At 43.4% G+C, this 25094-nt stretch overlaps 8 pseudogenes; 6 read left to right on the top strand and 2 right to left on the bottom strand.

The window, feature by feature from the left end:
• Window positions 1-11389: 11389 nt before the first annotated feature.
• On the top strand, window positions 11390-11508 carry LOC143948550 (5S ribosomal RNA; annotated as a pseudogene).
• Window positions 11509-14582: 3074 nt separating this feature from the next.
• On the top strand, window positions 14583-14701 carry LOC143949960 (5S ribosomal RNA; annotated as a pseudogene).
• A 100-nt stretch (window positions 14702-14801) lies between these two features.
• Window positions 14802-14920, top strand: LOC143945539 (5S ribosomal RNA; annotated as a pseudogene).
• Window positions 14921-15459: 539 nt separating this feature from the next.
• LOC143949054 (5S ribosomal RNA) lies at window positions 15460-15578 on the top strand (annotated as a pseudogene).
• A 2338-nt stretch (window positions 15579-17916) lies between these two features.
• On the top strand, window positions 17917-18035 carry LOC143946938 (5S ribosomal RNA; annotated as a pseudogene).
• Window positions 18036-20837: 2802 nt separating this feature from the next.
• Window positions 20838-20956, bottom strand: LOC143948467 (5S ribosomal RNA; annotated as a pseudogene).
• A 102-nt stretch (window positions 20957-21058) lies between these two features.
• LOC143949927 (5S ribosomal RNA) lies at window positions 21059-21177 on the bottom strand (annotated as a pseudogene).
• Window positions 21178-22284: 1107 nt separating this feature from the next.
• LOC143946940 (5S ribosomal RNA) lies at window positions 22285-22403 on the top strand (annotated as a pseudogene).
• The last annotated feature ends 2691 nt before the right edge of the window (window positions 22404-25094 follow it).

The raw sequence follows: 25094 nt of genomic DNA on the forward strand, positions 1-25094 counted from the left end.
TATACAAAAGACAACCAAGAGTAGACAGTGAGGCTCGTGTATACAGATGACCGGCTACAGAGAAGCTAATTTGTACAAAAGACAGGCTAGTGTATACAGATAGGCTAGATTATACAGAGGAAGGTCCTGGGTATGCAGAGATGTAGGCTAGGGAATCCAGAGAGAGACTGTGTTACACAGAGAGGCTAGAGTATGCAGAAGAACGGCTATTTTTTTTTACAGATAGGCTTGTGTATACAGAAGACAGTCTGGGGAATTCAGTGAGGCTAGTGTATGCAGAGAGGCTGGGACACCGAGACTATTGTAAAAAGAAGGCAGGCTAGTGTATATAGATTACGGGCACCTGTATACAGAAGACAGAGAGGCTAGTCTATATTGAGTGGCTGGTGTACACAGAGAGATTAATGCATACAGAAAAGCTAGCGTGTAAAGAAGACAGGACTTTATTTTTTGCTAATGCAACTACTTTTGAAACATATAAAGTGCTTTTTTCATATTTTGGTGCTGTTAAAAAGTGGTGTGTTGTCAGTGGTGATTTCAATGTGACAGTTAATGTGGAGAACTACAACTATTCAAAATAGAGCAAAAGAGTGCTAAGTTTATTTTGTTAAGTCATTGACTGATAGACGTTAAGTAATTGGCCGTTATTGGTTTGGCAGTAATGGTTTATTTTGATGTAAGATAGTTTTATTCTCTACTTATAGCCGAGTTTTAGACGACTTTATTGTTAGCATTATTCGCATTATTATATTTATTATGCAGAGTGTAGGTATTGCAGTGAGACGATATTGCTTTTGAAAGATTTGTATTATTATACATAGCATTGTTAGCAGACCAATAGGACAATTTACATGGCTTAATATTGCAGAGCGTAATTTATCAGGAAAGAGATTCAAAGCGTTAGTTGCAGTAGTTTCATAAAACTGAGAAATCGTTGCATTACTCTAAATTTAAAAGTTGTTCCGGTAGCACTGAGAAGACGATATTAGATGAGTGATCTACACATTTCGTTTACTATTGCAGAGAGATACCGGCTAAATGTTAATATCTTAATATGTGCTGCGTGTAAGGAAGAAATAAGATGGTTTGGTGTGAGTTGGTTTACCAGGATTTAGAGATAGTAATCTGTTTATTCTAATAATAAATATAGCAAAATAACTCAGATTAATATTGAGACAGAATATACAGGTCGGGTTTAAGTGGAAATACACTAAATAACCGCAACGACGTGTGTAGGTTTTTATCAATCAGGTTCATTACGTGTCTTCAATCATGTAGTGAATATACCCCAAATATAGCATAAGGATGAGAAAGGATAATAACTGGCAGAGTATGACATGGCAAAAAGACAAACTGCATTAGAAATGTGAATCTGAATGTCAATCCCCTTTGGTTACTTACAGTTATTAATACTGTTAACACGGCTACGTACAGCAAAGTGTGAGCTAAGCAGCTAAATATTCTGCAATAACAGTGATTATGTATTGCCGTTGAAAAGAGATCAGAAGCGTTAGTTGTAATAGCTTGAAAATGACTGAGAAATTATTTCATTACTCTAAATGTAAAAGTTATCCCGGTAGCACTGAGTGGACTGATATTAGATGAGTGATCGTTGTTGTACAAATTCAGTTTCCTATTGGAGAGAGATACCAGCTAAATGTGAGAAGAGCAATTAAACTGTTCACGGCAGCATTGCATTACTCTTAATATGTGCAGCGTGTAAAGAAGCAATAAGATGGTTTTGTATTATCCTAAAATTAGCAGTATACGTAATAAAGGTGAGTAGGTATCCTGGATTTAGACATAGCAAACGGATAATATTGAGACGAGTTTAAGTGGAAATACACAAAATATTGTTCAATAGAGCGTTGCAAAGTAATACCAAGGCAGAATGTTGGAATAGCAATTAGATGAGATGATTGCTGTAATCATGAAATATTAGCAACGACGTGACTAGGTTTCTATCGTTTTTCAGGATCCTTACGTGTCTTTAAGGATGAGAAAGTATAATAACTGGCAGAGTATGATATAGCAAAGAGACAAATTGCATTAGAGATGTGAGATAGACATGAAATGTCAATCCCCATTGGGTATTTACATGTAACCATTAATACAATTAACGCGGCTACATACAGCAAAGTGTGAGCTAAGCAGCTAAAGAATATACATTATTTAAGAGTAAATTGACGTAGCTTGAAAATTGCAAATCGTTCCATTAATTTTGTTACGCAGGAAGACGGCTTACAATGACTATTTTCCGTTTCCACTGGAAAGAGAATCCTATTGCATAGAGGTAGCGAGAGATGGTTGCATTACTCTTAATGTGTAAAGGTTTTAAAAAGATGGTTTTGTGTGAATTTTGCTTTAAAGTAAAATTAGTTGTAGCAATTATAACTATGGTCAGGTTTACAATGATTTAGAGATAGTTATCTCTATAATATAATAATAATAACTATAGCAAAACAATTTAGGAAAATATTGAGGGAGTATATATAGGTCGAGATAAAGTGAATACACAAAAGGGATCAAGGGATAGTTGCAAAGTAATATCCTCATTAAGGCAGAATGTAATATAGGCGACCAATAGGACATTTAAATGGCTTAATATTGCAGGGAGGAAGTAACGCTGTTCAACGGTAAGAGATTGAAAGCTTAGCTTGAAAATGGCCGAGAAATAGTTGCGTTAGTCTAAATTTAAAGGATATGCCGGTACCATTGAGAAAGCTTATATTAGACTAGTTGATCTTTGCATTACACAATCCTATTATTATTATTATTTTTAAGATCATAGTGCAGAGAGAAACTCAGTTAATGTCAGAATGTAGCAAATGGATGGTTTTGTGAACATTTTGCATAGATCGTACAATTAGCGGTAGAACTCATCGAAGTGAAAAGATTTAACCGGATTTTGAGATAGTACTCTCTATTTCTAATAAGAAATAAAGCAAAATAAGTCAGGATGGTGTGTTAGGACTGTCACATACTCAATGTGACAGTTGATGTGGAGAATTACAAATATGCAAAATAGAGCAAAAGAGTACATGGTTTATTTTGATGAATGATAGTTTTATTGCATGCTTATGTGGATGATTAAAATCGTGTAGTGAGTATAATCTATATTTAACATAAGAATTAAAAGGCATAACATGGCAATGAGACAAACTCCATTAGAGATGTGAGCTAGATGAAATGATGAAATGTCTCTGTATAGCCAAGATTGTCTTCTGTTATCACTTAGCATACCCTCTAAATTCACTAGCCTCTCTATATACACCAGCATGTTTACACTAGCCGGTCTTCTGCATACAATAGCCTGTCTTCGATATACACTAGCCTATGTTCTGAATACACTAGCCCGTCTTCTGTCTTCTGTATGCCATAGCCTGTCTTCTGTATACATTAGTCTCTCTGTATAAACTAGCATCTCTGTATACCCCAAACTGTCTTCTGTAAACACTTGTCTCTCTTTATAGCCTGTCTAGCCTTTCTTCTGTACACACTAGCTCCTCTGTATACACTAACCAGGCTTCTATATACAATAGCTTCACTCTATGCACTAGCCTCTCTGTATAATCTAACCTCTCTGTATACCCTAGATAGTATTCTGCATACACTAGCCTCTCCGTAGAAGCCAGCCTTTATTCTGTATTCACTTGCCTTTCTTCTGTATGCTGTAGTCTTCTATCTATCTTCTAGCTTCTCTGTACACCCTTGCATCTCTGTAAACACTGTGTAAACTAGCCAGAATTATGTATACACTCGCCAACTGTATACACTAGACTCTCTGAATACACTAAACCCTCTGTATACCACAGCCTGTCTTCTGTATACACTAGACTGTAAAAACTAGCTAGAATACACCAGCCTGTCTTCTTTACCCACAAGACTCTCTGTATGCACTACGCAGTCTTCTGTATACACTGTCAGCTTTGATGTATACCCAAGCCTGTCTTCTGTATACACTAGTTTCTCTATATGAACTGTCCTTTCTCTATACATTCGACCCTCTCTATACACTAGCCTCTCTATATACACTAAAATCTTTGTATATACTAGCCTCTGTTTAAACTAGCCTCTCTGTGTACCCCAGCCTCACTGTTTACTCTAGCATCTCTGTATACTCAAGCCTATCTACATACACGAGTCTGTATTCTGTATTCACTAGCCTTTCTTCTGTATGCTGTAGTCTTCTATATATACCAGCTTCTCTGTCCACCCTGGCATCTCTGTAAACACTGTGTAAACTAGCCAGTCTTATGTATACACTCGCCGACTGTATACTCTAGACTCTCTGAATACACTAAACCCTCTGTATACCACAGCCTGTCTTCTGTATACACTAGACTGTAAAAACTAGCTAGAATACACCAGCCTGTCTTTTTTACCCACTAGACTCTCTTTATGCACTACCCAGTCTTCTGTATACACTGTCAGCTTTGATGTATACCAAAGCCTGTCTTCTGTATACACTAGTTTCTCTATATGCACTGTCCTTTCTGTATACACTAGCCTCTCTATATACACTAGCCTCTCTATATACACTAACATCTTTGTATATACTAGCCTCTCTTTAAACTAGCCTCTCTGTGTACCCCAGCCTCACTGTTTACTCTAGCATCTCTGTATACTCAAGCCTATCTGCATACACTAGTCTGTATTCTGTATTCACTAGCCTTTCTTCTGTATGCTGTAGTCTTCTATATATACTAGCTTCTCTGTACACCTTGCATCTCTGTAAACACTGTGTAAACTAGCCAGTCTTATGTATACACTCGCCGACTGTATACACTAGACTCTCTGAATACACTAAACCCTTTGTATACCACAGCCTGTCTTCTGTATACACTAGACTGTAAAAACTAGCTAGAATACACCAGCCTGTCTTCTTTACCCACAAGACTCTCTGTATGCACTACCCAGTCTTCTGTATACACTGTCAGGTTTGATGTATACCCAAGCCTGTCTTCTGTATACACCAGTTTCTCTATATGCACTGTCCTTTCTGTATACACTCGACCCTCTCTATACACTAACCTCTCTATATACACTAACATCTTTGTATATACTAGCCTCTCTTTAAACTAGCCTCTCTGTGTACCCCAGCCTCACTGTTTACTCTAGCATCTCTGTATACTCAAGCCTATCTACATACAAAAGTCTGTATTCTGTATTCACTAGCCTTTCTTCTGTATGCTGTAGTCTTCTATATATACCAGCTTCTCTGTACACCCTTGCATCTCTGTAAACACTGTGTAAACTAGCCAGTCTTATATATACACTCGCCGACTGTATACACTAGACTCTCTGAATACACTAAACCCTCTGTATACCACAGCCTGTCTTCTGTATACACTAGACTGTAAGAACTAGCTAGAATACACCAGCCTGTCTTCTGTACCCACTAGACTCTCTGTATACACTACCCAGTCTTCTGTATACACTGTCATCTTGGATGTATACCAAAGCCTGTCTTCTGTATACACTAGCCTCTCTATATGCACTGTCCTATCTGTATACACTCAACTCTCTCTATACACTAACCTCTCTATATACACTAACATCTTTGTATATACTAGTCTCTCTTTAAACTAGCCTCTCTGTGTACCCCAGCCTCACTGTTTACTCTAGCATCTCTGTATACTCAAGCCTATCTGTATACACGAGTCTGTATTCTGTATTCACTAGCCTTTCTTCTGTATGCTGTAGTCTTCTATATATACCAGCTTCTCTGTACACCCTAGCACTGTAACAGTGCTAGGTTCCTGTATTACAGAAACAAAACACCAGCAATAAGGCAGGAGGCACACAGGACCCACTCTAACTTCTGCACTGCAGATGCATGTATGGCAGAAATTGAACACCAGTAATAAAGGGTAGCTTCAGGTGTGTACTGTGCAGGAGGCACATAACACCCACAGTAACAGTGCTAGGTTCCCAAGCAGTAAAGACACTGCCCCTGCCTATCGTCCTCTTTCCCTGACCACCGCAACACACTATACAAGGCCGCCGCTGGCAGCCTTATATAGTGTGGGGTGTGTACTATACCCCCCTGAGCTATAATTGGCCACAGGAATCCTGCTTGTGGTGAATTGTGGCTCTCCTCACAGAGGATCATTACGTGTCTTCAATCATGTAGTGAATATACCCCAAATATAGCATAAGGATGAGAAAGGATAATAACTGGCAGAGTATGACATGGCAAAAAGACAAACTGCATTAGAAATGTGAATCTGAATGTCAATCCCCTTTGGTTACTTACAGTTATTAATACTGTTAACACGGCTACGTACAGCAAAGTGTGAGCTAAGCAGCTAAATATTCTGCAATAACAGTGATTATGTATTGCCGTTGAAAAGAGATCAGAAGCGTTAGTTGTAATAGCTTGAAAATGACTGAGAAATTATTTCATTACTCTAAATGTAAAAGTTATCCCGGTAGCACTGAGTGGACTGATATTAGATGAGTGATCGTTGTTGTACAAATTCAGTTTCCTATTGGAGAGAGATACCAGCTAAATGTGAGAAGAGCAATTAAACTGTTCACGGCAGCATTGCATTACTCTTAATATGTGCAGCGTGTAAAGAAGCAATAAGATGGTTTTGTATTATCCTAAAATTAGCAGTATACGTAATAAAGGTGAGTAGGTATCCTGGATTTAGACATAGCAAACGGATAATATTGAGACGAGTTTAAGTGGAAATACACAAAATATTGTTCAATAGAGCGTTGCAAAGTAATACCAAGGCAGAATGTTGGAATAGCAATTAGATGAGATGATTGCTGTAATCATGAAATATTAGCAACGACGTGACTAGGTTTCTATCGTTTTTCAGGATCCTTACGTGTCTTTAAGGATGAGAAAGTATAATAACTGGCAGAGTATGATATAGCAAAGAGACAAATTGCATTAGAGATGTGAGATAGACATGAAATGTCAATCCCCATTGGGTATTTACATGTAACCATTAATACAATTAACGCGGCTACATACAGCAAAGTGTGAGCTAAGCAGCTAAAGAATATACATTATTTAAGAGTAAATTGACGTAGCTTGAAAATTGCAAATCGTTCCATTAATTTTGTTACGCAGGAAGACGGCTTACAATGACTATTTTCCGTTTCCACTGGAAAGAGAATCCTATTGCATAGAGGTAGCGAGAGATGGTTGCATTACTCTTAATGTGTAAAGGTTTTAAAAAGATGGTTTTGTGTGAATTTTGCTTTAAAGTAAAATTAGTTGTAGCAATTATAACTATGGTCAGGTTTACAATGATTTAGAGATAGTTATCTCTATAATATAATAATAATAACTATAGCAAAACAATTTAGGAAAATATTGAGGGAGTATATATAGGTCGAGATAAAGTGAATACACAAAAGGGATCAAGGGATAGTTGCAAAGTAATATCCTCATTAAGGCAGAATGTAATATAGGCGACCAATAGGACATTTAAATGGCTTAATATTGCAGGGAGGAAGTAACGCTGTTCAACGGTAAGAGATTGAAAGCTTAGCTTGAAAATGGCCGAGAAATAGTTGCGTTAGTCTAAATTTAAAGGATATGCCGGTACCATTGAGAAAGCTTATATTAGACTAGTTGATCTTTGCATTACACAATCCTATTATTATTATTATTTTTAAGATCATAGTGCAGAGAGAAACTCAGTTAATGTCAGAATGTAGCAAATGGATGGTTTTGTGAACATTTTGCATAGATCGTACAATTAGCGGTAGAACTCATCGAAGTGAAAAGATTTAACCGGATTTTGAGATAGTACTCTCTATTTCTAATAAGAAATAAAGCAAAATAAGTCAGGATGGTGTGTCAGGACTGTCACATACTCAATGTGACAGTTGATGTGGAGAATTACAAATATGCAAAATAGAGCAAAAGAGTACATGGTTTATTTTGATGAATGATAGTTTTATTGCATGCTTATGTGGATGATTAAAATCGTGTAGTGAGTATAATCTATATTTAACATAAGAATTAAAAGGCATAACATGGCAATGAGACAAACTCCATTAGAGATGTGAGCTAGATGAAATGATGAAATGTCTCTGTATAGCCAAGATTGTCTTCTGTTATCACTTAGCATACCCTCTAAATTCACTAGCCTCTCTATATACACCAGCATGTTTACACTAGCCGGTCTTCTGCATACAATAGCCTGTCTTCGATATACACTAGCCTATGTTCTGAATACACTAGCCCGTCTTCTGTCTTCTGTATGCCATAGCCTGTCTTCTGTATACATTAGTCTCTCTGTATAAACTAGCATCTCTGTATACCCCAAACTGTCTTCTGTAAACACTTGTCTCTCTTTATAGCCTGTCTAGCCTTTCTTCTGTACACACTAGCTCCTCTGTATACACTAACCAGGCTTCTATATACAATAGCTTCACTCTATGCACTAGCCTCTCTGTATAATCTAACCTCTCTGTATACCCTAGATAGTATTCTGCATACACTAGCCTCTCCGTAGAAGCCAGCCTTTATTCTGTATTCACTTGCCTTTCTTCTGTATGCTGTAGTCTTCTATCTATCTTCTAGCTTCTCTGTACACCCTTGCATCTCTGTAAACACTGTGTAAACTAGCCAGAATTATGTATACACTCGCCAACTGTATACACTAGACTCTCTGAATACACTAAACCCTCTGTATACCACAGCCTGTCTTCTGTATACACTAGACTGTAAAAACTAGCTAGAATACACCAGCCTGTCTTCTTTACCCACAAGACTCTCTGTATGCACTACGCAGTCTTCTGTATACACTGTCAGCTTTGATGTATACCCAAGCCTGTCTTCTGTATACACTAGTTTCTCTATATGAACTGTCCTTTCTCTATACACTCGACCCTCTCTATACACTAGCCTCTCTATATACACTAAAATCTTTGTATATACTAGCCTCTGTTTAAACTAGCCTCTCTGTGTACCCCAGCCTCACTGTTTACTCTAGCATCTCTGTATACTCAAGCCTATCTACATACACGAGTCTGTATTCTGTATTCACTAGCCTTTCTTCTGTATGCTGTAGTCTTCTATATATACCAGCTTCTCTGTCCACCCTGGCATCTCTGTAAACACTGTGTAAACTAGCCAGTCTTATGTATACACTCGCCGACTGTATACTCTAGACTCTCTGAATACACTAAACCCTCTGTATACCACAGCCTGTCTTCTGTATACACTAGACTGTAAAAACTAGCTAGAATACACCAGCCTGTCTTTTTTACCCACTAGACTCTCTTTATGCACTACCCAGTCTTCTGTATACACTGTCAGCTTTGATGTATACCAAAGCCTGTCTTCTGTATACACTAGTTTCTCTATATGCACTGTCCTTTCTGTATACACTAGCCTCTCTATATACACTAGCCTCTCTATATACACTAACATCTTTGTATATACTAGCCTCTCTTTAAACTAGCCTCTCTGTGTACCCCAGCCTCACTGTTTACTCTAGCATCTCTGTATACTCAAGCCTATCTGCATACACTAGTCTGTATTCTGTATTCACTAGCCTTTCTTCTGTATGCTGTAGTCTTCTATATATACTAGCTTCTCTGTACACCTTGCATCTCTGTAAACACTGTGTAAACTAGCCAGTCTTATGTATACACTCGCCGACTGTATACACTAGACTCTCTGAATACACTAAACCCTTTGTATACCACAGTCTGTCTTCTGTATACACTAGACTGTAAAAACTAGCTAGAATACACCAGCCTGTCTTCTTTACCCACAAGACTCTCTGTATGCACTACCCAGTCTTCTGTATACACTGTCAGGTTTGATGTATACCCAAGCCTGTCTTCTGTATACACCAGTTTCTCTATATGCACTGTCCTTTCTGTATACACTCGACCCTCTCTATACACTAACCTCTCTATATACACTAACATCTTTGTATATACTAGCCTCTCTTTAAACTAGCCTCTCTGTGTACCCCAGCCTCACTGTTTACTCTAGCATCTCTGTATACTCAAGCCTATCTACATACAAAAGTCTGTATTCTGTATTCACTAGCCTTTCTTCTGTATGCTGTAGTCTTCTATATATACCAGCTTCTCTGTACACCCTTGCATCTCTGTAAACACTGTGTAAACTAGCCAGTCTTATATATACACTCGCCGACTGTATACACTAGACTCTCTGAATACACTAAACCCTCTGTATACCACAGCCTGTCTTCTGTATACACTAGACTGTAAGAACTAGCTAGAATACACCAGCCTGTCTTCTGTACCCACTAGACTCTCTGTATACACTACCCAGTCTTCTGTATACACTGTCATCTTGGATGTATACCAAAGCCTGTCTTCTGTATACACTAGCCTCTCTATATGCACTGTCCTATCTGTATACACTCAACTCTCTCTATACACTAACCTCTCTATATACACTAACATCTTTGTATATACTAGTCTCTCTTTAAACTAGCCTCTCTGTGTACCCCAGCCTCACTGTTTACTCTAGCATCTCTGTATACTCAAGCCTATCTGTATACACGAGTCTGTATTCTGTATTCACTAGCCTTTCTTCTGTATGCTGTAGTCTTCTATATATACCAGCTTCTCTGTACACCCTAGCACTGTAACAGTGCTAGGTTCCTGTATTACAGAAACAAAACACCAGCAATAAGGCAGGAGGCACACAGGACCCACTCTAACTTCTGCACTGCAGATGCATGTATGGCAGAAATTGAACACCAGTAATAAAGGGTAGCTTCAGGTGTGTACTGTGCAGGAGGCACATAACACCCACTGTAACAGTGCTAGGTTCCCAAGCAGTAAAGACACTGCCCCTGCCTATCGTCCTCTTTCCCTGACCACCGCAACACACTATACAAGGCCGCCGCTGGCAGCCTTATATAGTGTGGGGTGTGTACTATACCCCCCTGAGCTATAATTGGCCACAGGAATCCTGCTTGTGGTGAATTGTGGCTCTCCTCACAGAGGATGTCACATCTGTTCTCATTATATAGAACCTATTATGCTCCTCGTAAACTTTTTCAATTTGGCCGAACAGTCGGACGCAAGTTGCCCCCGGTGCGGGAACATGGGAGGAGACATGATGCACATGTTTTGGAGATGCCCAAAGTTGATCTGCTACTGGACGGAGGTGACAGGAACCATTGATCGGGTGTTTGGAACCTCCACCAGGATGGAGGCAAAGTATTGTCTCCTGGGATTAGTTGAAGGAGTTGGAAACCCGGGAAGCAGCCAGATGGCAGTTCTGAGATGCCTATTTCAGGCAAGGAAACTGATTGCCCAACCCTGCTTAGCCTCCAATTTTGGCAATGACTTGTTTTTTTTCGCTTGTTTCCCAAGATGACCATGTTGGCGTTTGTCAAGATGGTTGAGAGTGCCCGAAGAGATCGCCTATGGCCCCATCACCTTGAAAGTGCCTGATCTTGTCTGATCTCAGAGGCTAAGCATTGTCGGGCCTGATTAGTAACTGGATGGGAGACCAACTGGGAATACCAGGTGCCGTAGGCTTCTTTTTATGTTGTTGGCGTTTACATGTTTTTTTTTTCCGCTTGTTTCCCAAGGTGATCATCTTGGCATTTGTCAAGAAGGCTGAGAGAGCCCAAAGAAATCTCAGAGGCTAAGCAGGGTCCGGCCTGGATAGTACCTAATTACAGGTGCCGTAGGAATCTTTTTATATTGTTGGCTTTGACCAGTTTTTCCTTCGCTTGTTTCCCAAGGTAGCATCTGTCAAGAGTTTTGAGTATGTCCCGAAGCGTTCGCCTAAGGTCACATCACCCTGAAAGCGCCCGATCTCAGAGGCTAAGCAGGGTCTGGGTCAGATGGGAGACCGCCAGGGTCTATGTTGTTGGCGTTGACCTGTTTTTTTTCACTTGTTTCCCAAGATGACCATCTTGGCATTTGTCAAGAGGGTTGAGAGTGTCTAAATAGAACACCTATGGCCACATCACCCTGAAAGCGCACAATCTCATCTGATCTCGGAGGCCTAGCAGTGTACGGCCTGGTTAATACCTGTATGGGAGACGATTTGTGAATACCACGGTGCCGTAGGCTTCTTTTTATGTTGTTTGCGTTGACCTGTTTATTTTTGCTTGATTCTCAATACGACCATCTTGGCGTTTGTCAAGAGGGTTGGGCGTGTCTTGAAGAGAACGTTTACGGCCACATCACCCTGAAAGCACCCAATCTCATCTGATTTCAAAGGCTAAGCAGCGTCAGGCCTGGTTAGTACCTGGATGGGAGTCTGCCTGGGAAGACCAGGTGCCATAGAAGGATCTGGCCTGGTTAGTGTCTTGATTGGGAGATCGCCTGGGAATACCGGATGCCGTAGAATTCTTTTTATGTTGTTGGCTTTGACCTGTTTTTTTAGCTTGTTTCCCAAGAAAAATTAAGACAAAAAGGGGGGGGGGGATGCCACCCAGGGCAGACATGGCCTACATAGGTAAAGGTTAGATGTTCAGTCGTTTTCTGGGACAGGGGCGCTGCTCGCCTCCCGAATGTAGTCTCGAGTACCAGTAAAATACCTCCAGGGCCTCCATGTAACACTAAATGCCTCTTCAGTGTTGTGAAGGGTGGCGGTCAATTCTTCCATCCGGAGAATATGATTGACTTTGGAATACCACAGCACCTTGGATGGGGGCTGAGGCTGCCTCCACAGTGCGGGAATGCAGGCCTGGGCGGCGTTCAGGAGTTGCATTGTGAGGGTTTTTTTGTATTTTCGAACAGGTCAAGTGTCAAGTGTAGAAGGCACACTGCTGGGAACCCAAAAGTTCCTCAAGGCCGGGCATGCCCAGAAAAGGTGTCCCATGGTATCTGAATTGCACCTCCAACAAACATCCGGGATCGATCTATTCATTTTATTCAGAAGGTATGGGACTCTATACCAGCGTGAGACTATCTTGTATCCTGATTCTTGATATTGGTTTGCGATGGAAGCTTTATGTACTAAGTTCAGGATCTTCCCTATCTGTTGTGGGGTAAATGTGATGCCTAAGTCCCTCTCCCATTTGTGGATAAATGGTGGTGTCGACTCCTCCTCCTGACTACTCAATAGGTTGTACAGGAGGGAGAGGGTGTGTAGCACAGGTTCCCTTTTGTGACAGATGGATTCATAGGGCGTCAGGTCTCTAGGAGTGTAGGGGGCCCTTTGTATGGCCAGAAGAAAGTGACGAAGTTGATAAGCACTAAACAAGTCAAGCGGAGGGTCAGAAAGCTCGGCGACAGTTTGCGCGGTCGGGAGCCCTCCCGAGGGCCACACCTCTCCCAGACGTTGTTTCCCCACCACTGTCAACTGTCGCAGTTTCTTGTTGGTAAATCCTGGTGGGAAGTCTGGATTACCTATAACCGGAGTCATTTGTGACGGCAGGAGAGCAATGTGTGTGCAGCGGAACAACCTCCGCACAACAGCCAACGTAGCTCCCACTACGGGGTGATTCCTGAGGTCTTTTTGTAGGGAGGACAGGAGCCACGGGGAGATCAATAGGGGAATGGATCCATCCTCAATCTCCATCTCCACCCACTGCTTGTGTGGGCCATTACAATGCCAATCAACGACTCTCTCTAGCAGAGTTGCTCTGTAGTATTGTCTCAGAGCTGGGTGACCCAGACCCCCCTTGTCCTTTGGTCTGGCAAGCAATTGAAAACGGGCTCTGGGCAGTTTGCGCGCCAAAATAAAGTCCAGGAGCAGCACCTGCAGTTGTCTGAAAAAAAATGGGGGTAACCGGATTGGTAATGTCTGGAACAAGTATAAGATCCGCGGGAGGGCCGTTATTTTGAATGCATTACAGCGCCCGAACCAGGTCAGTGTTAAAGCATGCCAGTTTCCCAAATCAGATTTCAGTCTATTCAGGAGAGGGACAAAATTAAGCGGGTACAATTGCGCTAAATCCGCTGCGATGTCAAAGCCCAGGTAACGTATAGATTTTTGAGCCCAGTAGAATGGAAAAGCGGAGCGGAGCCTCTTGGCCTCACCATCCGGGACCGATATATTCAATACAGCCGACTTGGCGCAATTGATTTTATAGGTTGATAGGCTGCTGTATCGCAGGAGAGACGCGAGTATATTGGGAAGCGAAATGTGTGGATTGGAGACGGAAAAAATTAGATCGTCAGCGTACGCCGCAATTTTGTGGTGTGCCGAGGGTTTGGATATGCCAGTAATATTCGGGTCATTCCGAACGTGACACATAAGTGGTTCCAGTGTCAGAATAAAAATTAGGGGAGACAGAGGGCACCCCTGCCTCGTCCCATTAGTGATGGGGAAAGAGTCCGAGCACCGCTCGTTCACCCGTACCGCTGCCGACGGCGTGGAGTAAAGCGACATTACCCAGCTCATCATGTTGGGGCCAAGACCTATATGTTCCAGGGTGGCCTGCATAAAGTGCCAGGCCACCCTGTCAAAGGCCTTCTCCGCGTCAGTTGACAACATAAGCAAGGGCCTTCCCTGTACATGCGCCGCATGGATTAAATTGAGGACTCGGACCGTATTGTCTCTAGCTTCCGACTTATTTTTTATTTTTTTTGCTTGTTTCCCAAGGTGACCATCTTGGCGTTTGTCAAGAGGGTTGAAAGTGCCTGAAGAGATTGCCTACGGGCACATCACCCTGAAAGCACCCGATCTCGTTTGATGTTGGAGGTTATGAAGAGTCGGGCCTTGTTAGTACCTGGATGGGAGACCGCCTGGGAATACCAGGTTTCGTAGACTTCTTTTTATGTTGTTGGCGTTGACCTGTTTTTTTTTCGCTTGTTTCCCAAAGTGACCATCTTGGTGTTTGTCAAGAGGGTTGAGAGTGCCTGAAGAGATTGCCTATGGCCACATCACTCTGAAAGCACCCAATCTCATCTGATCTTGGAGGCTAAGAAGAGTCGGGCCTGGTTAGTACCTGGATGGGAGACCACCTGGGAATACCAGTTATTGTAGGCTTCTTTTTATGTTGTTGGCGTTGATTCGTTTTTTATTTTCGCTTGTTTCCCAAGGTGACCATCTTTGCATTTGTCAAGAGGGTTGAGAGTGCCCAAAGAGATCGCTTACAGCAGCATCACCCTGAAAGAGCCCTATCTCTTCTATTCTCTGAGGCTAAGAAGGGTTGGGCCTAGTTAGTACCTGGATGGGAGATGGCGTTGGAATACCAGGTGCCGTATTCTTCTTTTTATGTTGTTGACCTTGACCTGTTTTTTTTCGCTTGTATCTCAAGGTGACTATCTTGGCATTTGTCAAGAGGGTTGAGAATGCCCAAAGAGATTGCCTATGGGCACATAACCCTGAAAGCGCACGATCTCCTCTGATCTCAGAAGCTAAACAGGCTTGGGCCTTGCTAGTACCTGGATTGGAGACCACCTGGGAATATTAGGTGCTGTAGGCTTCTTTTTATGTTGTTGGCCTTGACCTGTTTTTTTTTTCACTTGTTTCCCAAGGTGACCATCTTGGCGTTTGTCAAGAGGGTTGAGAGTGCCGAAGAGATCACCTACAGCCCCATCACCCTGAAAGCGCCCAATCTCTTCTGATCTCGGAGGCTAAACAGTGTCGGGCCTGGTTAGTACCTGGATGGGAGACCGCCTGGGAATATCAGGTGCCATAGGCTTCTTTTTTTTTTTTTTTCTTATTTATAGTAGTATGCGACATACAATGCAAAGGCAACTTCACAGAATGTGTGATACAAATAGTTACAAACAAACGATCATATTGCATGGATATCAGAGCCAATGGTAAGAAGTCCGAGGAGAATAGCACGTGTACAGCTTTGCGGTCATATCAAGATGAGATTAAAGCTCCATCTCGTTGGAATCCTCTACCACTTAAAATATTATTGATACTGGCCCTGCTACCCTCAAAGAGTTTAGATATCCATAGATAGGGGAAGAGTATTGTGTAGTAGTCAAATGGGGTCAGAGCATACCATTTTCTTTTCCCTTTTTTAAAGTTAAGAATGGAAATAGAACTGAAAGGAGGGGGAAGGGGAAAGAGAAGATTGGGGAAGGAAATGAAGAAAAGGAAAAGAAGGGGTAAGGGGGTGTCGTGGGTAGAGTGGATAGGGTGGGGTCCCCTCCCAGGGAGCAAGAGACGCTCTCGGCTCACCAGCTCATCAGCTGTCCAACGTTTAGAACAGCGATCTCCAACGATCACCATGAGCTTACTATGTCTCGCGGAGGTATTCTTCCGAAAAGCGAAACTGGGTCCAGCAGAACCACCTGTTCCCATGCTCCTCCGTTTTATCCCTCATTGTGGCAGTCAGATCTTCCATTCTTTCAATATCATTTACCCTTGCGAACCACTGGGTCACCGTTGGAGCAGATTGCTGTTTCCACTGACTTGGGATGCAGGCCCTAGCTGCATTGAGGAGATGTTTAAGTAAGGACTTATGATAACGCTTTCTCGACATAGGAGTTAGATTGAGAATAACTGCTGCGGGATCATTGGCTAAGGAAATGTCTGTGAACTTGTGGATGAGTCTCAGGACAGGCTGCCAGAATGTTTGTAATTGAGGGCATTCCCAGAAAATGTGGAGAATGGTGCCAGCCTGTTGCTCACAGCGCCAGCAGCGGTCAGATTGACTGGGGAATATTTTGGCCAACACCACCGATGTACGATACCAGCGTGTGATCAGCTTATATGAGATCTCCTGATATTTACTGCAGAGTGACGACTTATGGGCGAAAAAGAGTATTCTGTCCTTCTGTGGTTTGGAGAATGTAGTTTGTAAGTCCCTTTTCCATTTAGCTAGGAAGGGCGGATCCGTGGAGGATTGTGCGTCTGTCAGGATTTGGTAGGACCTAGAGAGGGAACTACGAATTGGGCCATCATCCAGGCAAAGTTCCTCGAAGGGGTGAAATTGTCTAGAGAAGAACAAATGGTTAGGTAGTGATCCGAGGAAATGGATGAGCTGTCTAGCTCTCCCGCTATCCAATGCAACTGGTACTTGCTCTAGCAGTATGGTCCCCGTGGGAATCCAGCCCGTGGGTCCAAGAAATAGGGCTGCTCTCAGAAGCCATTTCGGGGCTTGCCTGGTAAAGGCCTGATCAGACAGGCCCGGAGGGAATCTAGGATGTCCAATAATTGGGGTCATAGGAGAAGGGAAGTTAGTCAGGTGGGAAAGGTGAAAAACACTATCCATCTCGGCGAGCGAGAGGCCAATTAACGGGTTAGTAGTCACACAGGGCTCCAATGGCCTCCCGCTCAAGGCAGACCAGCCAGTGGAACCCACGGCATCTCCTGCTCTAGCTTGACCCATAGCTTCAGTTCCCCATGCCGGCACCAGTTAACCACCCATGTCATGTGCGTCGCTGTGTAATATAGAGCAGGGTTCCGGGAAGCCAATACCTCCCCGCAATTTCGGTCGCAATAGCATTGCCCTACCAATACGCGTATGTTTGCCGCGCCAGAGGAACTTGATAAAGATTGAGCGAACCGCATGAAAGAAAGTCTGGGGTATTTTGATAGGTAAGGCTTGTAGTAGATACAGAAGTCGTGGCATTGCGTTCATCTTCAATACATTACAGCGTCCGAACCATGACAGAGCTAGTGGGTCCCATCTTTTAAGGTCCGCTGTAAGCCCATAGGCTTCTTTTTATGTTGTTGGCTTTGACCTGCTTTTTCGCTTGTTACTCAAGGCGACCATCTTGGCGTTTGTCAAGAGGGTTGGGCGTGTCTTGAAGAGAACGCTTACGGCCACATCAACCTGAAAGCACCCGATCTCGCCTGATTTCAGAGGCTAAGCAGCGTCAGGCCTGGTTAGTACCTGGATGGGAGACCAGAATAGAAGGATCTTTTCTGGTTAGTGTCTTGATTGGGAGATCGCCTGGGAATACTGGATGCCGTAGGCTTCTTTTTATGTTGTTGGCTTTGACCTGTTTTTTTTACTTTGTTTCCCAAGGTGACCATCTTGGCCTTTGTCAAGAGGCTTCAGAGTGCCCAAAGACAGTGCCTACGGCCAAATCACCCTGAAAGAGCCCAATCTCATCTGATCTCGGAGGCTAAGCAGCGATGGGCCTGGTTAGTACCTGGATGGGAGACAGCCTGGGAATACCAGGTGCCGTAGGCTTCTCATTATGTTGTTGGCGTTGACCTGTTTTTTTCCCTTGTTTCCCAAGGTGACTATCTTGGCATGTGTCAAGAGGGTTGAGAGCGCACAAAGAAATTGCCTACGGGCACAACACCCTGAAAGCGCCCAATCTCGTTTGGTCTCAGAGGCTAAGCAGGGCTGGGCCTGGTTTGTACCTGGATGGGAGACCGCCTGGTTTTCCAGATGCCGCAGGCTTCTTTTTATGTTGTTGGTGTTGACCTGTTTTTTTCGCTTGTTTCCCAAAGTGATCATCTTGGCATTTGTCAAGAGGGTTGAGAGTGCCTGAAAAAATCTACTATGGCTGCATCACCCTGAAAGAGCCAAATCTCATTTGATCTCAGAGGCTAAGCAGGGTTGGGACCTGGTTAGTACCTGGATGGGAGACCGCCTGGGATTTCTCGATGCCATAGGCTTTTTTTTAAGTTGTTGGCATTGACTTATTTTTATTTTATTTTTTATTCTATTATTAAGTATAAGTAGAACAACATAAATATAACAGTCAACCATACAGCATGACCCAGGGTCACAATTACATGGTAACAAAAAATAGGCAGCCAAATAACTCTGGGTTCTCAGAGGGGAGTCCTACAGTTTCATGCAGAAAAGAGAGAAACCCCACCTCCGACATGTAGTACAGTATAACTAGTGCAGCTCCGTTCGGACAAATGTAATCATAGAGAACAACTGGGACCACAGCGAGCCAGCTTATCATGACCTATGTGAACCAGAGTAAAATATTAGCCGGTCGTGTCCAGAACCCTGGGGTTCTTCTGGGTCCCGAAGGCTAGTAAGGAGACAAGGCATAGTCAAAAGGGAGGACGGGGGGAGAAGAGAGTGCAAAGACGGAGAGAGAGGAGGGGGGGGTGGCGGTGGGGAAAAAAAGAAAAATAAAGACAAAAAGGGAATGCCACCCAGGGCAGACATGGCCTACGTAGGTAAACGTTAGATGTTAAGTCGTTTTCTGGGACAGGGGCGCTGCTCACCTCCCGAATGTAGTCTCGAGTACCAGTAAAATACCTCCAGGGCCTCCATGTAACACTAAATGTCTCTTCAGTGTTGTGAAGGGTGGCGGTCAATTCTTCCATCCGGAGAATATGATTGACTTTGGAATACCACAACACCTTGGATGGGGCCTTATGGGTCAAGCTAGAGCAGGAGATGGCGCGGGTTCCACTGGCTGGTCTGCCTTGGGCGGGGAGGCCATTGGAGCCCTGTGTGACTACTCACCCGTTAATTGGCCCCTCGCTCGCCGAGATGGATATTTTTTTTCACCTTTCCCACCTGACTAACTTCCCTTCTCCTATGACCCCAATTATTGGACATCCTAGCTTCCCTCCGGGCCTGTCTGACCAGGCCTTTACCAGGCAAGCCCCGAAAGGGCTTCTGAGAGCAGCCCTACTTCTTGGACCCACGGGCTGGATTCCCACGGGGACCATACTGCTAGAGCAAGTACCTGTTGCATTGGATAGCTGGAGAGCTAGACAGCTCATCCATTTCCTCGGATCACTACCTAACCATTTGTTCTTCTCTAGACAATTCCACCCCTTCGAGGAAATTTGCCTGGATGATGGCCCAATTCGTAGTTCCCTCTCTAGGTCCTACCAAATCCTGACAGACGCACAATCCTCCACGGATCCGCCCTTCCTAGCTAAATGGAAAAGGGACTTACAAACTACATTCTCCAAACCACAGAAGGACAGAATACTCTTTTTCGCCCATAAGTCGTCACTCTGCAGTAAATATCAGGAGATCTCATATAAGCTGATCACACGCTGGTATCGTACATCGGTGGTGTTGGCCAAAATATTCCCCGGTCAATCTGACCGCTGCTGGCGCTGTGAGCAACAGGCTGGCACCATTCTCCACATTTTCTGGGAATGCCCTCAATTACAAACATTCTGGCAGCCTGTCCTGAGACTCATCCACAAGTTCACAGACATTTCCTTAGCCAATGATGCCGCAGCAGTTCTTCTCAATCTAACTCCTATGTCGAGAAAGCATTATCATAAGTCCTTACTTAAACATCTCCTCAATGCAGCTAGGGCCTGCATCCCAAGTCAGTGGAAACAGCAATCTGCTCCAATGGTGACCCAGTGGTTCGCAAGGGTAAATGATATTGAAAGAATGGAAGACCTGACTGCCACAATGAGGGATAAAATGGAGGAGCATGGGAACAGATGGTTCTACTGGACCTAGTTTTGCTTTTAGGAAGAATACCTCCGCGAGACATAGTAAGCTCATGGTGATCGTTGGAGATCGCTGTTCCAAACGTTGGACAGCTGATGAGCTGGTGAGCCGAGGGCGTCTCTTGCTCCCTGGGAGGGGACCCCACCCTATCCACTCTACCCACGACACCCCCTTACACCTTCTTTTCCTTTTCTGCCATTTCCTTCCCCAATCTTCTCTTTCCCCTTCTCCCTCCTTTCAGTTCTAATATTTCCCTTCTTAACTCAAAAAAGGGAAAAGAAAATGGTATGTTCCGACCCCATTTGACTACTACACAATACTTTTCCCCTATCTTTGGATATCTAAACTCTTCGAGGGTAGCAGGGCTAGTATCAATAATATTTTAAGTGGTAGAGGATCCCAACGAGATGGAGCTTTAATCTCATCTTGATATGACCGCAAAGCTGTACACGTGCTATTCTCCTCGGACTTCTTACCATTGGCTCTGATATCCATGCAATATGATCGTTTGTTTGTAACTATTTGTATCACACATTCTGTGAAGTTGCCTTTGCATTGTATGTCGCATACTACTAAATAAAAAAAAAAAGAAGAAGCCTATGGCACCTGGTATTCCCAGGCGGTCTCCCATCCAGGTACTAACCAGGCCCGACACTGTTTAGCCTACGAGATCAGACGAGATTGGGCGCTTTCAGGGTGATGGGGCCGTAGGTGATCTTTTCGGGCACTCTCAACCCTCTTGACAAACGCCAAGATGGTCACCTTGGGAAACAAGTGAAAAAAAAAAACAGGTCAAGGCCAACAACATAAAAAGAAGCCTACAGCACCTAGTATTCCCAGGTGGTCTCCAATCCAGGTACTAGCAAGGCCCAACCCTGTTTAGCCTCTGAGATCAGAGGAGATCGGGCGCTTTCAGGGTTATGTGCCCATAGGTAATCTCTTTGGGCACTCTCAACCCTCTTGACAAATGCCAAGATAGTCACCTTGAGATACAAGCGAAAAAAAAACAGGTCAATGTCAACAACATAAAAAGAAGAATACGGCACCTGCTATTCCAACGCCATCTCCCATCCAGGTACTAACTAGGCCCAACCATTCTTAGCCTCAGAGAAGAGAAGAGATAGGGCTGTTTCAAGGTGATGCTGCTGTAAGCGATCTCTTTGGGCACTCTCAACCCTCTTGACAAATGCCAAGATGGTCACCTTGGGAAACAAGCGGAAAAAAAAACGAATCAATGCCAACAACATAAAAAGAAGCCTACAAAAACTGGTATTCCCAGATGGTCTCCCATCCAGGTACTAACCAGGCCCGACTCTTCTTAGCCTCCAAGATAGCTTCAGTTCCCCATGCCGGCACCAGTCAACCACCCGTGTCATGTGCGTCGCTGTGTAATATAGAGCAGGGTCCGGGAAGCCAATACCTCCCCGCAATTTTGGTCGCAATAGCATTGCCCTACCAATATGCGTATGTTTGCCGTGCCAGAGGAACTTGATAAAGATTGAGCGAACCGCATGAAAGAAAATCTGGGGTATTTTGATAGGTAAGGCTTGTAGTAAATACAGAAGTCGTGGCATCACGTTCATCTTCAACACATTACAGCGTCCGAACCATGACAGAGCTAATGGGTCCCATCTTTTAAGGTCCGCTGTAAGCCCATAGGCTTCTTTTTATGTTGTTGGCTTTGACCTGTTTTTTTCACTTGTTTCTCAAGGCGACCATCTTGGCGTTTGTCAAGAGGGTTGGGCGTGTCTTGAAGAGAACGCTTACGGCCACATCAACCTGAAAGCACCCGATCTCCTCTGATTTCAGAGGCTAAGCAGCGTCAGGCCTGGTTAGTACCTGGATGGGAGACTGCCTGGGAAGACCAGGTGCCATAAAAGGATCTGGTCTGGTTAGTGTCTTGATTGGGAGATCGCCTGGGAATACTGGATGCCGTAGGCTTCTTTTTATGTTGTTGGCTTTCACCTGTTTTTTTTTAGCTTGTTTCCCAAGGTGACCATCTTGGCCTTTGTCAAGAGGCTTCAGAGTGCCCAAAGAGAGTGCCTACGGCCAAATCACCCTGAAAGAGCCCAATCTCATCTGATCTCGGAGGCTAAGCAGCGATGGGCCTGGTTAGTACCTGGATGGGAGACAGCCTGGGAATACCAGGTGCCGTAGGCTTCTCATTATGTTGTCGGCGTTGACCTGTTTTTTTTTTCCCTTGTTTCCCAAGGTGACCATCTTGGCATGTGTCAAGAGGATTGAGCGTGCACAAAGAAATTGCCTACGGGCACAACACCCTGAAAGCGCCCAATCTCGTTTGGTCTCAGAGGCTAAGCAGGGTTGGGCCTGGTTTGTACCTGGATGGGAGACCGCCTGGGTTTTCCAGATGCCGCAGGCTTCTTTTTATGTTGTTGGTGTTGACCTGTTTTTTTCGCTTGTTTCCCAAAGTGATCATCTTGGCATTTGTCAAGAGAATTGAGAGTGCCTAAAGAGATCGCTTACAGCCGCATCACCCTGAAAGCACACTATCTCTTCTGATCTCAGAGGCTAAGAAGGGTTGGGCCTAGTTAGTACTTGAATGGGAGGCGGCCTTTTTAATACCAGGTGCCGTATTCTTCTTTTTATGTTGTAGGCGTTGACCTGTTTTTTTTCGTGTGACTATCTTTGCATTTTTCAAGAGGGATGAGAGTGCCCAAAGAGATTGCCTATGGGCACATCACCCTGAAAGTGCCCAATCTCCGCTGATCTCAGAGGCTAGAAAGGGTCACGCCTTGTTAATACCTGGATGGGAGACCGCCTTGGAATACCAGGTGCCGTATTTTTCTTTTTTTTTTGTATTCCACAAAATTTTTATTGATAGCAGAAAACAACAAAAAAAAACAAGCAAGTACATGTTTCCATGAGTGTTTACAGAGCAAAAGGACATATATGTTAAAGAACATATACTTTTAACGTATAAAAGCTAAGGTGATATCAAAACAGGTGAATTATAAGGCCAGGTTTGTAATCAATGAGTGTCTAGTGTAAGAAAAGACAACAAAACAAAAAAGAAAAAAAGAAAGACTATAGTCTTAGAGACGGTGGTCACCAAAGGATTGAATTATATTGATTCTAAGAAATTTATATTGCTATCTTATACTGTAAGCAAAAGGGTATATCAGACATCAGTAGTTGTGGTGAGCATGGGAGGGAGGGTGTGGTACAAAAGGGACAAGGGTATACATAGGGGTGTTCAGCCAGATAGGTGTAGTATAATTAGCCATCACTCCTAAGGTATGCATCTGTAAATTTAAAACGCTGCCAGTCATACCATGTTGCAGTAAATCTGGATACGGTTTCATGTGAAATGCTAATCAGTTCTTCAATGGTCTCGGTGCTATTCAATCTGTGAAACCATTCAGCCTTCGTTGGGGTAGAAGAGGTACCCCAGTGGCAAGGGATACATTGTTTTGCTGCATTGATCATGTACATATTGAGAGATCTAAGATAACGTCGTTTGGGGATATTGGTGTAGTGAAGTAAGTAGGAAGCAGGGGAGAAATCATTGCTTTGGGATGTGACAGCAAAGATGGTTTCGTGAACCATCTTCCAAAAATTCTGGATGAGAGGGCACGACCACCAAATATGGAGCATGTCGCCCTCATCCGCGCCACAACGCCAGCATTTATCTGAGCAGGAATTTGAAAATTTGTGGAGCAGTGAGGGCGTCCTATACCATTTAGAAAGTATTTTATAGCCGCATTCTTGTATTGCTACATTGAGTGAACCCTTGTGTACGTAGCTACAAATTGTGGACCAGTCCAAGTCCGAGAGCTTAACGTCAAGCTCCCGTTCCCATGAGGAAAATGGTGCGCTGGAGAACGCTGAGCTACCTGTGAAGAGTGATGAGTAGAGGATAGATATGAGGTGCCTCTGAGGAATGTCTTGGGAGCATAAGTTCTCAAGTGTGTTTAGATCTCTCGTCCAATGTGGTACGTTAATCCTTCTATACAGGAAATGATGAATTTGTCTATATGTCCAATTGGGGATGCGGTTGGGGAACGTGATAGTGTTCAGATCCTCCAGGGAGAGGAAGGTACCTCTGTTAGTAAAAAAGTGTCGAGCTTGGGGGTCTTTGTAAGGCCAGATGTGAGTAAGAAAATCACTGCTCATTCCTGGGGGAAAAGCCGGATTACCACGGAGTGGAGTAAGAGGACCTATCTCGGGGTTCGGTAACATTCTTTTAGTCATTTGGTAAAAACTATTCAGTGTGGCTCCAATCAAGGGGTGTTGTTTGCTGTGCATTTGAATGTGACGTGGGTGTACCCAGGGTAACGAGCCTAAAGGTTGTGGAGTGGTGGAACGTTCTAAGATAACCCAATCTTTTACATCCTGATGTACATTCCAGTCCACTATTCTGGATAGATGCGTTGCCCAATAGTATCGACGTAGGTCAGGGAGGGCTATTCCACCTCTATCTTTGGGAAGAGTAAGGCGAGCAAATTGGATTCTGGGCTTTTTGTGTTGCCAGATAAAGGAGGAGCAGGCCTGTCTATAGGAATCAAAAAAAGAGACTGGAATATGTATCGGGATCGTTTGCAACAGATAAAGAAAACGCGGTAGAATCAACATCTTAAGGAGGGCAGCCCTGCCAAACCAGGAGATCCGTAGGGCATTCCACCTTTTAAGATCCTCCCTGGTTTCTCTCAAGGCTGGAGCAAAATTTTCTTGGAAAAGGTTGGAGAGGAATGTGGGTAATTTGATGCCCAGGTAAGTAATTGATTTCTTGGCCCAATTGAAGGGAAAGTTGGATTGGCATTGTGAGACCATTTTTGTGGGTAAGGATATGTTCAAGGCGTTAGATTTAGAGTAATTTATTTTCAGATTAGA

Source organism: Lithobates pipiens, unplaced genomic scaffold, assembly GCF_037356315.1.
Source record: "Lithobates pipiens isolate NorthernLeopardFrog02 unplaced genomic scaffold, aLitPip1_a1.2 Scaffold_30, whole genome shotgun sequence".
Classification (NCBI taxonomy): Eukaryota; Metazoa; Chordata; class Amphibia; order Anura; family Ranidae; genus Lithobates; species Lithobates pipiens.